General features: G+C 47.9%; 1 protein-coding gene across 1 annotated transcript in view; it reads right to left on the reverse strand.

Moving 5' to 3' along the window:
* LOC308200551 (uncharacterized protein) overlaps positions 1-15982 on the reverse strand; it is a 293039-nt gene that overhangs the window by 119828 nt on the left and 157229 nt on the right. The window contains exon 15 of the mRNA XM_080606455.1: positions 635-2587. The gene's annotated coding sequence lies outside the window, so the exon portion shown is untranslated. The remainder of the gene's footprint in view (positions 1-634; positions 2588-15982) is intronic.

The following is a 15982-nucleotide window of genomic DNA, read 5'->3' on the forward strand; positions in this document are numbered from 1 at the left end:
TTTAACAGGAGTGAAGCGATCTGGTAGTCAACAAAAATGTTTTTCTACAGATACATCGCGCTTGCAAAATATACTTCGTATCCTTGAGACTGAAGTCTTTCCCCCCTTCCTGATGTGTGGTATCAAAACATTAAACGGGTTTGCCTGACTTGCTTTCCTAATTCACCAAACCCCACTGGGAGGTGCCCTGCCCTGTGTAATTACCCCTCCAACTTCATGCACAGCACCGCTCCAGACTGATCGTGTAGCCCAGATCAGAGACAAGTAACGTACAGCAGGAGAGTGTTTTCTTCTTGCTTCATTTTTCTGCTTGCCTCTGGATAGTGTTACTGAGACCTGACACTTTCAAGATCAGCCAGAAGGGGCACAACTGATTTCCTGACGTCCTGGAACCCACCCAAACTGTCCATTAGCCTTGAGTTTTGTGAACTTGTAATCAATACATCTTCCAAAAGGCTCACGGGCAACACTATTCCCTCTAAAAAGAAGTTAACTTTGGGTAAATGAAAGTGAGATTTACTACTTGAAACAGGTGGTGCACAGTAAATAACTCAGGATTTATGAACTGTCACCCATAAGACTCCACTGATCTGCAGCGATAAGGGGGCCCTGGAGCACCGGCGCAGGAACTCACCATTAGATCGCTGTTATTTATGTGCACTGCTGTACGAGGACTGGATGCAGCTCATGTCTCCGTGATGCCAGGCGCTATCCAAACCAGGATAGCAGGTCATCAGTCACGTCACTGACAGTGGTAGTCAGTATGGACCTGGGACACGGCCCTGAGTTGGAATTCCTACCAGCATCTCCTTCTGCAACTCCCCTGCCACCTGCTTCACCTGCAGGTGATGGAAGGCATTGGTGAGCTTGTGCTGGGGCTGGTGAGGGAGCCTCGGTTCCTAGTCACCAGGCTGAGTACTTGACATAAAGATGATCATTTTACACTGTTACTGAACCCCCACCAACTATAGAAAGCCTTTAACGTTGCACTGCCAAACACGGTGGTTCTCACCCCTTGATACCTTGCCAGACCCTCACGATTCACCGTACACACCTGTTGTCTACAGTACATGGCCCAGATACGTCCCCTCATCTTGCAGCGAGGGCTAGCAGGAGCACATCATCTCGGGCTTGGCCATGGCAAAACAGAGCCCTGGAGTTTTGTGGCTTCAGAGCCCTCGGTTTGTTCAACACCTAAGAGCTTGTTTAGCATTTTCACAACAACTTCCAGAAATAAATTCTTAGTAATGCTACTGAAAATCTACCTCAAGGGACTAAGCATCGTAAGTGACCAAGCCTCACAGAGGGACTGTGCCACTACCACTCCCGGTGCCTGAAGCCCACGAAGCTGAGCCATCTGCTCCTCAGCACGCAGAACAGGGCCGACCTTCAGGAGCTCCCCATTCTAGGAGCTGCTGGTAGCGTGTGCTGGAGGGGAAAACTTTACTTCATGCTTGTGGGTTTTTACATCACGCTCAAAAATACGTCTGCATCCCCATCTGTTTTTCACTATAAGACATTGATTTTTTGTGGCAAGGGGGGCATTAATGTGGGGCAGAGACACCCCTATAGAACAAAAGCTGCTTAGAATTACCCAATACCATGTCATATAAAGACCGTTACCACCAATAACACAAAGATCAGTGTTGATTGCGGTCTGGTTTCTCTCTTTTTTCCTTACTAGAGGCTCCAATCTTGACTCAAACATACAGATATTTACTCCCAACAATATGAAAATTGCCATGAGCAAAAGTACTTTGAGCCAGCAGTGGAAAAAAAATTTGTTTCATTTTTTTAAACCAATACCACACGAAATGGAGAAAGCAAGAGAAGCAGTGCCAGGGTGATTAGCAGCATCCCTGGGAAAAGAGCACCCTTGGCTGCACAAGCTGGTTGAAACCTTCCCTGCCGTCACACCCAACAAGAAGACCTATCTGCATCCAGAGGTCACTTGCTACCAGTTCTGCTGCACCAGGGACAGCAACAGTGCGAATTCCAGCAAAGCTCAATTCAGACAAAAAAGAAACCCCAACAGAAATAAAATTATCAAGTTGAACTAAGGTTCTTTTCCTAGGTTGACATGTCTCAACTGACAGCCTAACTCTGCCACTGACTTTGCACAAGGAGTTATAGAAAATGCCAGAATTTCACTCATTTTCTGGACGTTACTTGTAGTAGCAGGTGATTCTTAACAGAGATATCTGGTGCTTAATTGCAAAAGCAGTTTCACAGTTAATTTGTATGAACAAACAGGTAATTTCAAACAATCTTTTAAAGCTGAAATTCAATCTCGCAGACCAAAAGTCCCAAATTTCCAGAGCTACCCAGAAGGAAACATTGAAAAGAAGTCTGCTCACCTCCAGAACACTGGGGCTTTCTCCATCAGCTGCAGCCAGCATTGGCCCCAGCCCAGGCTCTACTTCAGGGACAGAAGAGCTGAGCACCACACAGCAACCAGAGCAAATACTGTGCAGAAGGGTGCACCTTGAAGGAGCTGCTGGTCTGGTACTTGGGAGATCTGGGTCTCCCTTCCACCGCTAGTGCTGCCATTCTTGCACGCTCTCAGCCAGCTGCACAATTAGTGCTTCTGTTGAAGAGAAAAGGAAAAAAGAAAAATCACATTTTGCTGGTCATCTTGGTTAGAGTGTAAGCCCCTTGCAGCGTGACTATCTTCCCCTGTGTGCTCTGCGCAGCCTGGATGGTCACCGTCAGCCAGGGGCTCCAAACGCAAATGCTGATGAGCAGTGGCTGCTGAGTAGCATGTGTGTGTAGGCAGAGACACAGAAAGGGACACATTTCATTCTTTTTTTTCCCCCCCTCTTCAGGAAGGAAACAATATGATGAAGATCTGTTAATAAAATGTCAAAAGGAGGCCCAGTTACCATCACATCTTCTTGGAGACATTGCCATTCTCTTGTCTCCTGGTTTACAAGGATGGATGCTCCCACTCCCTGGGACACAGACTGCTTTCAGGCCCGCAGCTCGTTCCGTGCTGCACCAGAACGATGCTGACAGTACCAGAGCTTCTCTCACATTTGTCTCAACATCCTCTGCTGCCTCTTACACTAGAGTCCCTTTGGGCTGGGCTCGTTTTCCTTCAAGGTGGCTTGCCCCTTCCAATGTTGGAAAGGACGTTCCACTTTTTATTACTGAAGGAAGAAATACCTAGCTGCTGTAGCCCCTCCTTCAACCTGTCCTGCTCCTGCACGCTCAGCCTGGTGCACAGGCTCCCCTTCCCACACATTTTTGAATGCTTATGCGAAGCAAACAGAAACCCCAAGACTTCTGAGGTTGCACTGGGTCTGGCTCAGGACGAAGTCAAACCAGTGGATTAACAGCCATCAGGGAACCTCAGCCAGCCTTCAAATATAAAACCAACTACTTCCTGCGTGGCTGCGGAGCGCATGCCTGAGGGACAGTGCCCCTTTATACCCAGCCTGCTCCCAGCCGCGCTGCATGCGCTTGGGTCTCAAGAGCCCAATAAGCTTCATTCAGCAGGAGCAAAAATAGACAAAGATGAAATCAAATACCATGACATTTTCTCAATGTTTCTAGTCAAACAGAAAATTAAACAGGCTCAGTATTATTGCCAGAATGTTAATTTATGCACCACTTCAGGGAAAGCATACACAGAAGGTCAGGTTTAACACTGTTATTAGCTGTTCCACTCCTTCCTCCTAGAAATCCTTACAGAGATACTTTCCAACCAAAGGAGGAATATTTAACATCAGGAAGAGGTGGGTGAAGGGCTGGAGTTTTGTAAGGAAGAGGAAAGCAGGGACATTTCACATCACTTGCTGACAGGCAGACTGGGAAGGCACTGTCTACCTCAAAATTGTCTCAAACCTCTGCCCACTCATGCCACAGCCTCTGCATATAACAGTGTTCTAGATATACTACAGTGATGGTTTTTGTTTTGTTTTTGTTATGACCCAATCACAATAAAATCCATTATCCTGTACCCACGAAGCAGGTAGTGGGAGAGTTTACCCTCTTCAAAGGTTGAATTAACAAAAGAAACAGTGAATTTGAATCCAAATTCTAATTATGCAAGGTAAAGGAGTAGACATTTCTGTATCATGCTCATTAAGGCACTGCAGGAAGGCAGGAGAAATGGCCAAAAGACAGTCGCTTACGAATGGCAGAACCTTTCCAAGTACAATCCTTGCCCCAGGCTTCTTGGGAACAATTTTTGTGACACATTTGTACATTTACGTGAACGTGGAAATTGCATACATCCTTTGAGCTGGAAGTATCCTCCTGCGGATCAACCCCCTGCTTTCACAAAATGCAGAACACTGTCTGCAACACAGAACTACGGCTGGCTGCTCTGGCAATACGCATAGAGAAGAATTGTGCACAGAAAAGAGAAGAATTTGGAAAAAAAGTGTCAAATGCACTGCATCCACAAGGAACCAAACACCAGCTGCAGCTGGGATAATGAATCTCCAAAACCAACAGCACCATTAGTGGAAGAGGGAGCCCTCCTTTCCTGAAACCACACAGCACAGAGATCACGGTCATGGTTTTACCAGCTTACTGTGAACATCTGATGTGCACCTTCTCCACTGATCTGTGATAGACTTGACCCGATTTCAGGTTGCCTGAGTTTTCTGGCAACAAAAGAAGCTGCATAGGAAAAAATGGGCTGACTGCAGATGAAACATGAACCTGAAGCACTTGCTGGAATGAGCATTCATCATGTTCACGGAGGAGCAAGAGAGTTGAAGGCTGTGATGATTTTTACCAGTTTGAATGAGAAGGCGGCGTTGTGAATACCTCGCAAAATTTCTCTCCTGAATTCATATTTACCAGCCCTCGAAGTCTCTCTTTTGGAAGATCAAACATCCCAACTCCTTCCAACTAATTAAATGGATTTCCCTGGGAATAACTTGTAGCTGTCACCTCATCAGATGGCGTATTTTAATAAATGTTGGCTTTCTGGTGTTGAAGTGTCTGATTCCCACAGCATTTTGGTCAGACTATTTACCCTGTTTAGTACCCATCAGTCTAGTCTGCTAACAAAAGTTAGCAGCTCAGTGGAAAAACTTACGCCACCAGTTCAAGGCCCTGTTTCAGGATTTTTCACTGCTCCCCTCCTATCCTCCCATGCTGCACAAAGCAAGGCGTTTCTCAGAAACCTAAGCCAATGTGCCCCAAGAAACCTGTATGAGAGACAACAGTACCTGGCGATGTAATTCACACTTCATATTGTGCACCTGGAAACATTGGAAGGACTTTAAATTACACTTCACAGGTTTGGTAAACAGCTTCAGAGGCAGCCTTACGGTGCTGCGTTGCCTGGGGCTGGGCCACGCTGCAAGCCAGGATTTGCTGCTCCTTTGCTCCAGTCTGACGCTAGCACTAAGTCTCTCTTCCTGAAGCACGCATCCACGGTGGCTGATGTTCCCGGGAACGCCTTTAGCTGAACAGCTCAGAGAGGCAGCAGAGGTGCTCATCCAACACTCAAGCACCCATACTGGCACCCCGGACTTTGAGCAGGCTCCGCTGCAGCTGGTACCAAGGCAGTGGCACCGTGGCTGTCTCCATCGGCAGCAGCTGGGTGCACGGTGAGAGCACGGATGCAGCCCAGGCTTGCTGAGCTCGCTGGGTCAGCACAGCACAGCGCGGGCTGTTACTGACTTGCAGGCTCCGGCCGTGACAGCCCACTCCTGATTACACACCATTTACCTCCAGCCACGTACAAGCCACATTCCACGTCCAATAAACCTTCACAGGTGCTTGTATCAACTAAACTACTAAAAACAGCTACTGATATTTCATCTTTGCTAGCAGATAAAGCCATGGGTCCCTGAAAGCCAGGTATTTAATATTCCTTTCCAGAAATCCTCAGAAACCCCAATTCTGAGAGCCAGGCTTTCCACTATCACCAAGGGGAGTTATGGAATTGGCTGGAATCTTTCTACTGCTTGAAAACTTACTAGGTTCCTGCTCTGCCTGCAGGGGAATTTGTGGTGTGTTGAGGATGTAATTACAGACCAAATAACAGCCTCACGGTGCAAATGCTTGTCAGGCAGAACCATCATTAGTTAATATTTCATTAGGATCTTCCCAATTTTCTTACTTTTTAGAAAACTGAAAATTTAGCATGTCACCAACATTCCTTATGTCTTTTTGGAGACTATCAACTGCTTTTGGACATATCAAGAAGCTTGGTGTTCCTTGGCTTTGTCTCAAGCCCCTTCCCAAATCAAACAACCACTGAATGAAAGCTGCAGCAACTTGACTAAGAGCTAATAAGAGTTTCCAGAAAAATTATTTCAGGAAAAGAAAACAACAAATACAATGAGCAAAAGAATCACAGAATCATTAAGGTTGGAAAAGACCTCAAAGATCATCTGGGCCAACCATCACCCTACTACCACTATCACCCAAACCATGTCCCCAAGCACCACGTCCAACCTTTCCTTGAACACCTCCAGGGACGGTGACTCCACCACCCCCCTGGGCAACCCGTCCCAATGCCTGACCATTCTGAGAAGAAATTTCTCCTAATTTCCAACACGAACTTCCCCTGGTGCAACTTGAGGCCATTCCCTCTTGTCCTGTCACTAATTACCTGGGAGGCTGACCCCCGCCTCACCAAAACCTCCTTTCAGGAACAATGATAATTTCTGAAGTCATTCACTAGAAAGGACTTAAAGTTGTCCTGATACGTCCCAGAGCTGTCAGCAGCGCCACTACTGCGGGTGACAGAAAAGACAGCTCAAGACAAACCAGCTGCAGGAAAAGAGCCACCTGCTGAAAAACTCTTCATTTACTGTTTAAAATCAGTAATGTGCTGAACCAGCGATGTAGTTTTCAGTCCTTTTAGAAAGAAGGAGACCAAAGTGTAGAACGGAACCACAAGAGAGGTGATAACCTGGACTGAAACAACCAGTGGGCCTCTTGGGAGCACCCATGTCCTGCCCTGGCAATACCACTGTGGAGCAAGCACACCTGGTAACTCGTACCACTTCACTACCGGCAGAATACTCATGCCCAAATACCCTGCGTTATCACATGCAGCTGTGCCCAAGCCTTGGGACACGTCTGGTGACATTGCATTTGCTTCCCAGCGGGACTTGGAGGATGCAGTTCCCTGCCAGGAGCTTTTTAGGGCTATCACGAACCAAACACCAACTTCTCACACATAGCCAGCGCCACAATAAGAAATATTTCACAATAAGAAATATTACCACAGTCTTGCAGTACGAGTAGCCAACACACTGAGGTCACTTTGGGTGACACTTGCAATGCCGTCGGAGATAACAACTCTGCAGACACTTGCTCGGGGTTTGAGTAGGAGCCAGACTTTTTAAGGTTTCTTGCAAGAAAGTGTTTCTACGCATGCAACACCAGAGGCCACCTAAACGAGGCACAATAGTTGAGTTAAATAGAATGTTTAAATGAAGGAGGCTTAGGGCACAGCAAGAGAAAAGAGGCCCAAATGGAAGAGCTCTGATAAACTTGCAAGGCACAGAAAAGGCCATGAAAGACACTGGACTACTTGCATGACCAAGAGGTCAATCTTAGAAAGTGTTTTATCTTCAACTAGCTTTTCAGAAGTGAACTTTCTGTTAAATAACTTGGCTCTCTCTTCCACTTTGCTGTCTTCTCCCCCAAACCAATATGAACATAATATGGCTAAGTCTTCTAGCTCTCCTTCTAACAGCTGAGGTGCATCACCAGGGACATGAACAGAACACACAGGTCCCTCTGTTAGCGAAAACCAGGCTAATAAATTGTTCTCACACAAGACAAACTTAGAGAGCAACTTTTTTCAGGTTAAGTGGGGTTAACGGTTGGATGAGATGCACATTCCAGTGTGATTTCACTGCTGAAATGGAGCCATCCCTGGGGTGGAGCCCTGCAGCTGCTGGTAGCACACATTTTGCTCAATATATCCAAAGAAAGAATCATGCAAGTAATCAAACAAAACAGCTGAGGATACATCAGCAGGAGGGTAGGACACTGAGGTGAAGCATTCTTGTTCTTGCTACATACACCAAGTGACTTCTGCTTTCCCCGAGAAGCGGTATTTTTCCAGCCACACTGGCTGTCAGCGGGAAGGAGGAGGACAGGCAGCAGGCTGGTGGCACCAGTGCAGAGGGAAGCTCTCCCTCAGCAACCTGTGGTGCCCGTCCTGCCCTTCACTTGTGCTCCTCTCCCCCATGGGCTGCGTGGCAAGGGACCGCGACTGCGGAGCAGGGAGCTCTGAGGAACGTCAACGCCTGCTAAGATTCAGCTGGCAGCCGCCGAGGCAAGAGAGATGCCCTTCCCCTTGGCATCTCCCAGGAGGTGGCCGGGCAGCTGATAGCTGTACAGTGCTATCAGACACGCAGCAAGACACCAGCTACTAATTTCTCACGTTTTTTCCCCAATCTCCTCTACTCACGCCTTGCCAGCTTGCTTCACCCTTAGCAGGCTGAAACCATTTCATATCCTGCTGGCTTTATTCCAGCTGTCTTGACACAACACAGCTTCTCCTATTTCTAATCACACATTTCCTGGCATTATCCCCACTGGAAACCTCCAGTTCTGATAACGTTCGATGACCTTTCCCTTATTATTTCCCCACGGCGCTCTTCGGTCTCTGATAGGTTCTAAAATTGGGATTTGCCTTCCTGGAAAGCCAGACACTCAGGGTGAGTGACTCACGAGCCTTGGCATGCAGCTCCCGCAGCCTGGGACACAAAGGCAGCACCTTCCCCCACATATAGTGGAGCTAACAGTAGGAAGTATTATTTTGCAGGGCTGTGCTCAGTGATTTCCTAGAAAAGCAACAAAAATGCCACATGTGTTTGTGTTTCCATGTGAATTCAGCACAAGGAAATCCACACAGGCCACATGCAGTTTAGAAATTGTAGGTGTTAGGAGCCTCGTGTCTGCATAATGTCTTGCCTTTGGTATGCAGTAAACATTCCACATCTTTAGGGGAAACTCCCACATAGCCAGGAGAAGGAGGACTTTTAAAACCCAAGATCCTAACTTCAGCACAAAGGCACGAGCAGACAATAAATTTTACATCTGCTGAGGGAGCGTCCAATTTCACTCCATTATTTTGATACGCTACTTTAGTGGAACGATTATGCAAGAGCAATCACGGACAAAAAAATAATGAAGAGCTCTGAAGACAGAAGGATGTCTTAGAGGTAAGGCATCGACAGAGACCCGTGAGATCCAGCCCTGCCGGCCATCAGGCCACACTGCAGAAGTCAAGGGGGCCAGATTCTCACTGAGCCTTGCAGCTCACAACCAGAGCCTTGTTCAGAAAGAAAAGGCAGCTCTTATCTCAGTACCAAAAAATCAACAGCCACTCAGAGCATGATGCTAAGCAGTTGCTAAATCACATCCTCCACATCTGAGGGATGCTGACGGGTACTGCCTCTCTGGGATACATTTCTACCTGCCACCTGGGGTCACCAGCACGTGTTTCCTTGTCCCTCTGCTGTCCTTCTCTGCGATGGGGACTGATGTCCTAATTTTCCTTTGTTTGTTTCCCACTTTATATTTGATTTTAAGGGATCATTTTCTAAATAAAAAATTCTAGTTCAAAATGCAGAATGCTTCAACCTGGAAGCCAGAGAAAACGGAAAGCATTTGAACCTAAGCACAAATGTCACAACCAAGTCAGCTCAGGCGAACACCAGAGTACGTGTGCACAGCTGCACACACCTTATCCCCACCTGTCCCCAACAGGCAGAACAACTGTAGGAGCTACAGGAGCTCTGAGGCCACCGGGAAAATATCAGAGCATCTCCAGCTTTCCCAGGTGCACAGACAACCCAGACACTTCACACCAGGGAGAGAGAAAAACCACCACAATTTCCACTACAGATTTACTGGGGGGGGGGGGGGGAGAGCTTACACAATTCAACACCCCTCTGAAGGAAGAGTCATGTGGAGAAACATTATTTGAAAGGGAAAAAATAAAAGAGCCATGAGGTCATTTATATTGATTCCAGGCTGAACCTTGTAGATTAATTATGGGGGAAAAATAGGTATTGACAGCTGGATGTTGACTCTAAGCCGGTTATTAGAACAAGGCAGGTCAAGTGTGATCTTTAGAGGAAACAGCTTCTGATAGGGTCCTGGCGCTACGTTTCTTAGGTAACTGGACTCCATCCAAACCATCTGGCTCTTCTGCATTTCATGCTAACAAAGAGTACTTCACAAAGCCTGGAAGAAAATCCTGTACAAGAAAGGTAAGAATCACGCTCAGAAATGTGCCATCCAGGAGCTATTTGATAGATTTTAGGAAGACTGGAGTTAGAAGAAGGAAGGTAGGGAAGGAAAAAAGATGCAGAAAGAAATGTTCATACCCGAGAAAAAAACAAGACAGTCCCTGCATTGTCATGTGTGGTTTTGCATTATTTGATCTTACTGAAGCTGAAAGCCTCTTTCTCGGGGGGGCAGAGAACAGCAGACTCAGAACCACAGCTCCTGAGGCTGCGTCTTGGCTCATCTGAGGAGAGCAGCCCGAGCAGGTAGCTTGCCTGCCTGCTTTCCACCAGGACAAGTTAAGAGCTTTTTAAACCCAAACACAGTGGTGGTTTCCTCTTATACAGAGATGCCCAAGCAAAATCACCCCAGCCCAGATCACAGCTTGCTCAGCCATCAGGCAGAAATATGGGACTTCAAAGTTCCAGTGCCTCCTTCCACTTAATCCACTGGATTTAATCTCAGTTGCTAAAGCTAAACTGGACTCATAGAGATGCCCATCATGAGGCACAGGAATGTGACTGTGTCCTTCACATCTACTCATTTGTAGCAGGATCAGCACACGGACTCTGAGTCTGCGATGACAAACCTGTGCAAAACTGACAGCTACAGAATATTTGGCAGTGAAAAGGCATAACCAGGGTTCTCAGCAGATGCTCCTAATCTGCTCTCCAAGGCAGGTGGGAGCTTATTGACAAATTCCTTGAGTTCAGCTGGGTGCCAGAGGGTTTTCTCCCATCTCAGTTCAGCCAAGTGCTTTGTCACTGCCTACATGGCTATTCTGGGAGGGTACTGGGAACCCCTGGTCAGTACTGGGGTGGTCTCAGCAGTACTGGACACTCTGGGAGGGTGCTAGGGGTGCTCTAAGCAGTACTGGGAGGCACTGGGAGAGTACTGTGTGAACAGGATGGGTCTCCTCTTTGCCAGCAAGGCATAGGGACAAACAAAGTGGAACACAGCAAAGTGATTGACCTTTGGCAGCTTTTAGTCCTCCTATGATACCTCATGTGTGTCAGAGCTCATCCGTGTTCACCCAGGTTCCTACAAGCGCTGCCCCTGCAGCAGCTGCTCCCATGCAGAGAACCCACCAGCTCACTGAGCCCCCCACCTCGGCCTGGTCCCAAAGGGGAAGCAGGAGCCTGCAGCAGAGGGGTGGGCAGGACAAGGTGTGGGTGCTCCAAGTCAGCCACAGGGTTTGTTCAGCAGCATGGGAACCTCTCCAGTCCTCCATCCAGGAGACACAGCACCCGGCTGTGTCTTTGCATGCATTTTAAACTGCAAATGCAAACAAACAAAAGCATGCAATAGCACCTTCCATACCTAACGGTTACTCTTGGAGTTTTCAGTTTTCATCACCTTGGGGACCTTTTACCAAACTGTGGACCCCCACATTACACCACAGGGCTGGGTTAAGCAAACAGCTCCGACCCTGCTGCCAAGCTTCTCTTTCCTTTTTCTACTCTTCCAACAACGTCAGGGTTACATTCCACCCTGCCAGCATCCAGCACCCTGTACGCAAGCTGCAAATTGCTGTCATCTAAAGAAACGAAAGGCCAATGGACCATTTTCGCAAAGATACAGCCAACAAACACCTAGCTATGGGGCTGTGCTCCTCCAGGACCTTGGCACAGCTCCATGCTGACGCTGCCCAGGTAGAGCTCTCAAACACACATCACTACTGTTTCTCTCCCTCCCATGTCCCAGCTTCTCCCTTGGTTTTAGTCTCAGCAAAACAACTTCTCTGCTACTCGCTTTCAGCATGAGCTCCATACATAACTCAATTTCCTCCACCTCACGTGGAGCAAGGTCAAAATGCAAAGGAAAAGGTTTTTGCCTCATCCAGGAGCTTTCTCTTGGGAACAGGTGAGTGGTCCTAAAGATGCTGGAAGAAAGCGAACAGCGATGAAAGCTCAGCACCTCCTGACCAGACGGCATGGCGCTTTGCTTCCTCTCATCCAGCTTCTCTGAGAAACAGAGGGGCTGATACCATGAAAGGCAACTTCTCCCCGTCTCCCCTCGTACTGCTGTACTGCTAATGATCTGATGGCAGAAGCTTTCAGAAGCACCTAGGGAATGCGTGCGCCCAATTTCTAATGGGAATAAAGCATCAAAAGCCCCTTTGGCTGTGTCACCACAATGGCCCATATGCAGCCTGACATAAAGAAATAACAGCTATTTACAGAGTGGTATAGGGATCAGGTTAATGCTATAAATATTTCCAAACACTGTTGAAACTTTAATTAATCCACTCTGACAGCAGCTCACTGTGGCAAATAAAGCTTGTCCTTTCTGTGGTGGTGGTGGTAGGGTTAGAGCAGAGATTTTAATACATGCTACAGCTTCTCCTGATACTGGCTCTGAAGAGTGTCAGTGCCGTTGCTGACCACCCCTGGGGATGGACCAGATTCCAGTATGAGGGCTGATATAAAAATCAAAAGCCCTCAATTTGATACTTTTTAAGGAGGGGATGGGGACCTGGCCCTCATCACAAGGCAGAAGCAGCCCCAGAGAGTGTAATGACCACAGTTACCTTCTACCGATAGGAAGCAGCTATTTAATCACAGCCAATTATTCTGAAACAAGTCTAATTTTGCACTTTCACATTTTACAGCCATGATTAAAAGGTGAGAGAGACCAACACCACATAACAGGCTCCTGAACTCAGCCAAAAATATGGGATACAGTAGCTGATTGCAGGAAATAGTTTTCTATGGACACCTCACATTGGCTCTCAAAATTATTTTGGTCCATGATAAAAACCAAGCAGGATGGCTCAGCCATCCTGTAATTACTCTCATGATCTTCTATGAAAGAGGTGGTTAAAAAAAAAAAAGTCAGCATGTTGCATCTTCATTTGTGTATTTTTAGGTTTTCAGTTACAACTATGTATGTAACTATGTATGGGATCAGCCTATTCTCTAGGTGTAAAGATAGAAAAAGAGTGACAACCTTTCCACCCAACCAAATATTGTATATATCTGAATATTTGTATGTAAGCACATAAGGATTGAAGTACAAAGCATCATACATGCTGTACACCAGCTGGCATCAGCTTCTCCCTCTTCAGCTGACTACTGCACACCTCTGGAGCATCCTGCTACCCAAGGGTGACTGCCTCCACTCTTGAAGAATCATAGAATGATTCATGTTGGAAAAGACCTCCAGGATCATCTGGTCCAGCCATCACCCTACTACCAATGTCACCCACTAAACCATGTCCCCAAGCACCACGTCCAACCTTTCCTTGAACACCCCCAGGGACGGTGACTCCACCACCTCCCTGGGCAACCCGTCCCAATGCCTGACCGCTCTTTCTGAGAAGAAATGTCTCCTCATCTCCAACCTGAACCTCCCCTGGCACAACTTGAGGCCATTCCCTCTAGTCCTATCACTAGTTACCTGTGAGAAGAGGCCGACCCCCAGCTCCCCACAGCTTCCTTTTAGGTAGTTGCAGAGTGCAATGAGGTCTCCCCTGAGCCTCCTCTTCTCCAGACTAAACACCCCCAGTGCCCTCAACTGCTTCTCACAGGACTTGTGTCCCAGGCCCTTCACCAGCTTCGTAGCCCTTCTCTGGACACGCTCCAGGGCCTCGATGTCCTTGTAGTGAGGGGCCCAAAGCTGAACACAGCACTCGAGGTGCAGCCTCACCAGAGCAGAGCACGGGGACGATCACCTCCCTGGCCCTGCTGGCTGCACTATTCCTGACACAAACCAGGATGCCGTTGGCCTTTTTGACTACCTGGGCACGCTGCTGGCTTGTGTTCAGGTGAGCATCAAACAGCACCCCCAGATCCTTTTCCTCTGCACAGCTTTCCAGCCACTCTGCCCCCAGCCTGTAGCGCTGTGTGGGGTTGTTGTGGCCAAAGTGCGGGACCCAGCACTTGGCCTTGTTGAACCTCATCCCATTGCCCTCTGCTCATCGACCCATCCTGTCCAGGTCCCTCTGCAGGGCCTTCCCACCCTCTGGCAGATCAACGCTTCCCCCAGCCTGGTATCATCTGTAAACTTACTGAGGATGCACTCGATTCCCTCATCCAAGTCATCAATAAAGATATTAAAGAGGATGGGCCCCAACACCGACCCCTGGGGAGCACCACTCATGACTGGTCACCAGCTGGATTTCACCACCACTCTCTGGGCCTGGCCATCCAGCCAGTTTTTAACCCAGCAGTGTGTATCTGTCCAAGCCAGGGGCTGCCAGCTTCTCCAGGAGAATACCGAGACAGGCACCACACACACCAACCAACAGTGCCCCCCGCTTCCTGGGGGGCCAACCCCGCAGTCCTACTCCAGAGCACTTGTTCAAGGCAAGAAAGGAAAAAGTGGCAGAAAAAGAGATAAGATATGAAGGGTGGTGTTAGGCAATAAGCCCTCAGTAGCTATAGGCTGGCTAAGGACTGCACCTTCTGTTTTATTTGAGCTCAGGTATGCAAGCCCATGGGACTGGGTCCCCTTAAAACAAAGGTCCCACTTCATCTTTTTGGAAAACAACCTCCAGACCATCCTGAGTGCCATTATTTCACAGTGGCTCACCGCACACATTGCCAGCGAATCTCAACATTTATGGTGAGGGATCCCCCTCTGAACCACGAGAAGGCAGCTCTCACCGTGGCAGGGACTGCCAGGGGTCTGCAGTCCTTCTGTATGCCCCCTGAGCTGTAGGGCTGCAAGCTGAGTATGACTGCAGTTGATGAACGCAGGCTGGAGGATCCACTGAGCTTGGGTTGGGTGCCTAAAATTAGAGGCAGTGAATGTGGCTACACCGCAGGCCTACTGCACAGCCCAGGGTGAACACCTGCCCAGACAAGTCACCTCTAATAGTCTTCCCTTTCGACCCAAACTGACTCGTGTTTCTCACAAGCCTGCCGTTATCTCCATTTCCTTGGGTAAATTACAGGCAGGAGCCCCAACCAGCACAGGGCCGGGTGGCACCCAGCGCTGCCCCACGCGAGGCTGGTGAGACACCTACCGCTGGGGATGGTTGCTGCTAGGTTTGGGTAGGTGCAGAAAGGATGGGAGGTGTTTCTGCAGCAGTAACTTCAGAGCAAGTTCATTCCTCTGAGCCCAGACCAAGGTCTAGGCTACAGACAAGGCTTTCAGTCCCCTTCTCCACCACCTCCTGGGAGCCCTGTGGCCACCACAAGCCTCACGGCCACCATGTGGGCTGTTGTGGCCCCTGCACTCAGCTGTCCCCAGAACCTGCTGCAGATCTACCAGACAGACAGGTGAGGAAACCTCCTATTTTTATACAAAACCATCATCCAACAAATGTACCAAAACACTTTTCTTAAACATTCACAAAAAAAAGTTCCAAAATGCTTGTTTTGACATTTCTGAAATGAGTCACCAGGAATACTTTGGGGTATTTATAAAATCTGTGTTTAAATGAAGGGGTATAAATAGAGTTTAGGTTTTTATTTAAAGTGAAGACGGGGGAAAGGAGCTGAGATTTCTTGTTTGGTTGTTGTTGGGTGGTTTTTGGAGGAAGTTTTTCCTGAACCTGGATACAATCTCAAAACAAGACACAGATATCAACTCTTAAAATTTTCCACAGACAGAAAATACTTTTCCTGAGCATCCCTAGTCACCACATCCATTGCTTACATTTCCCCATCAAAACTGTCATGTATCAAGCAAGCTTACATTCCCAGTCAGCAAATTAAGGCTGCAGAGGCCTGGATTTAAGGAAAAAAACACACACACACAAAAAAACCCAACATGCTAACAGTTACAAGCAACAAAACCCCAATGGAACAGA

This window comes from Anser brachyrhynchus, assembly GCF_964034855.1.
Source record: "Anser brachyrhynchus genome assembly, chromosome: 10".
Classification (NCBI taxonomy): domain Eukaryota; kingdom Metazoa; phylum Chordata; class Aves; order Anseriformes; family Anatidae; genus Anser; species Anser brachyrhynchus.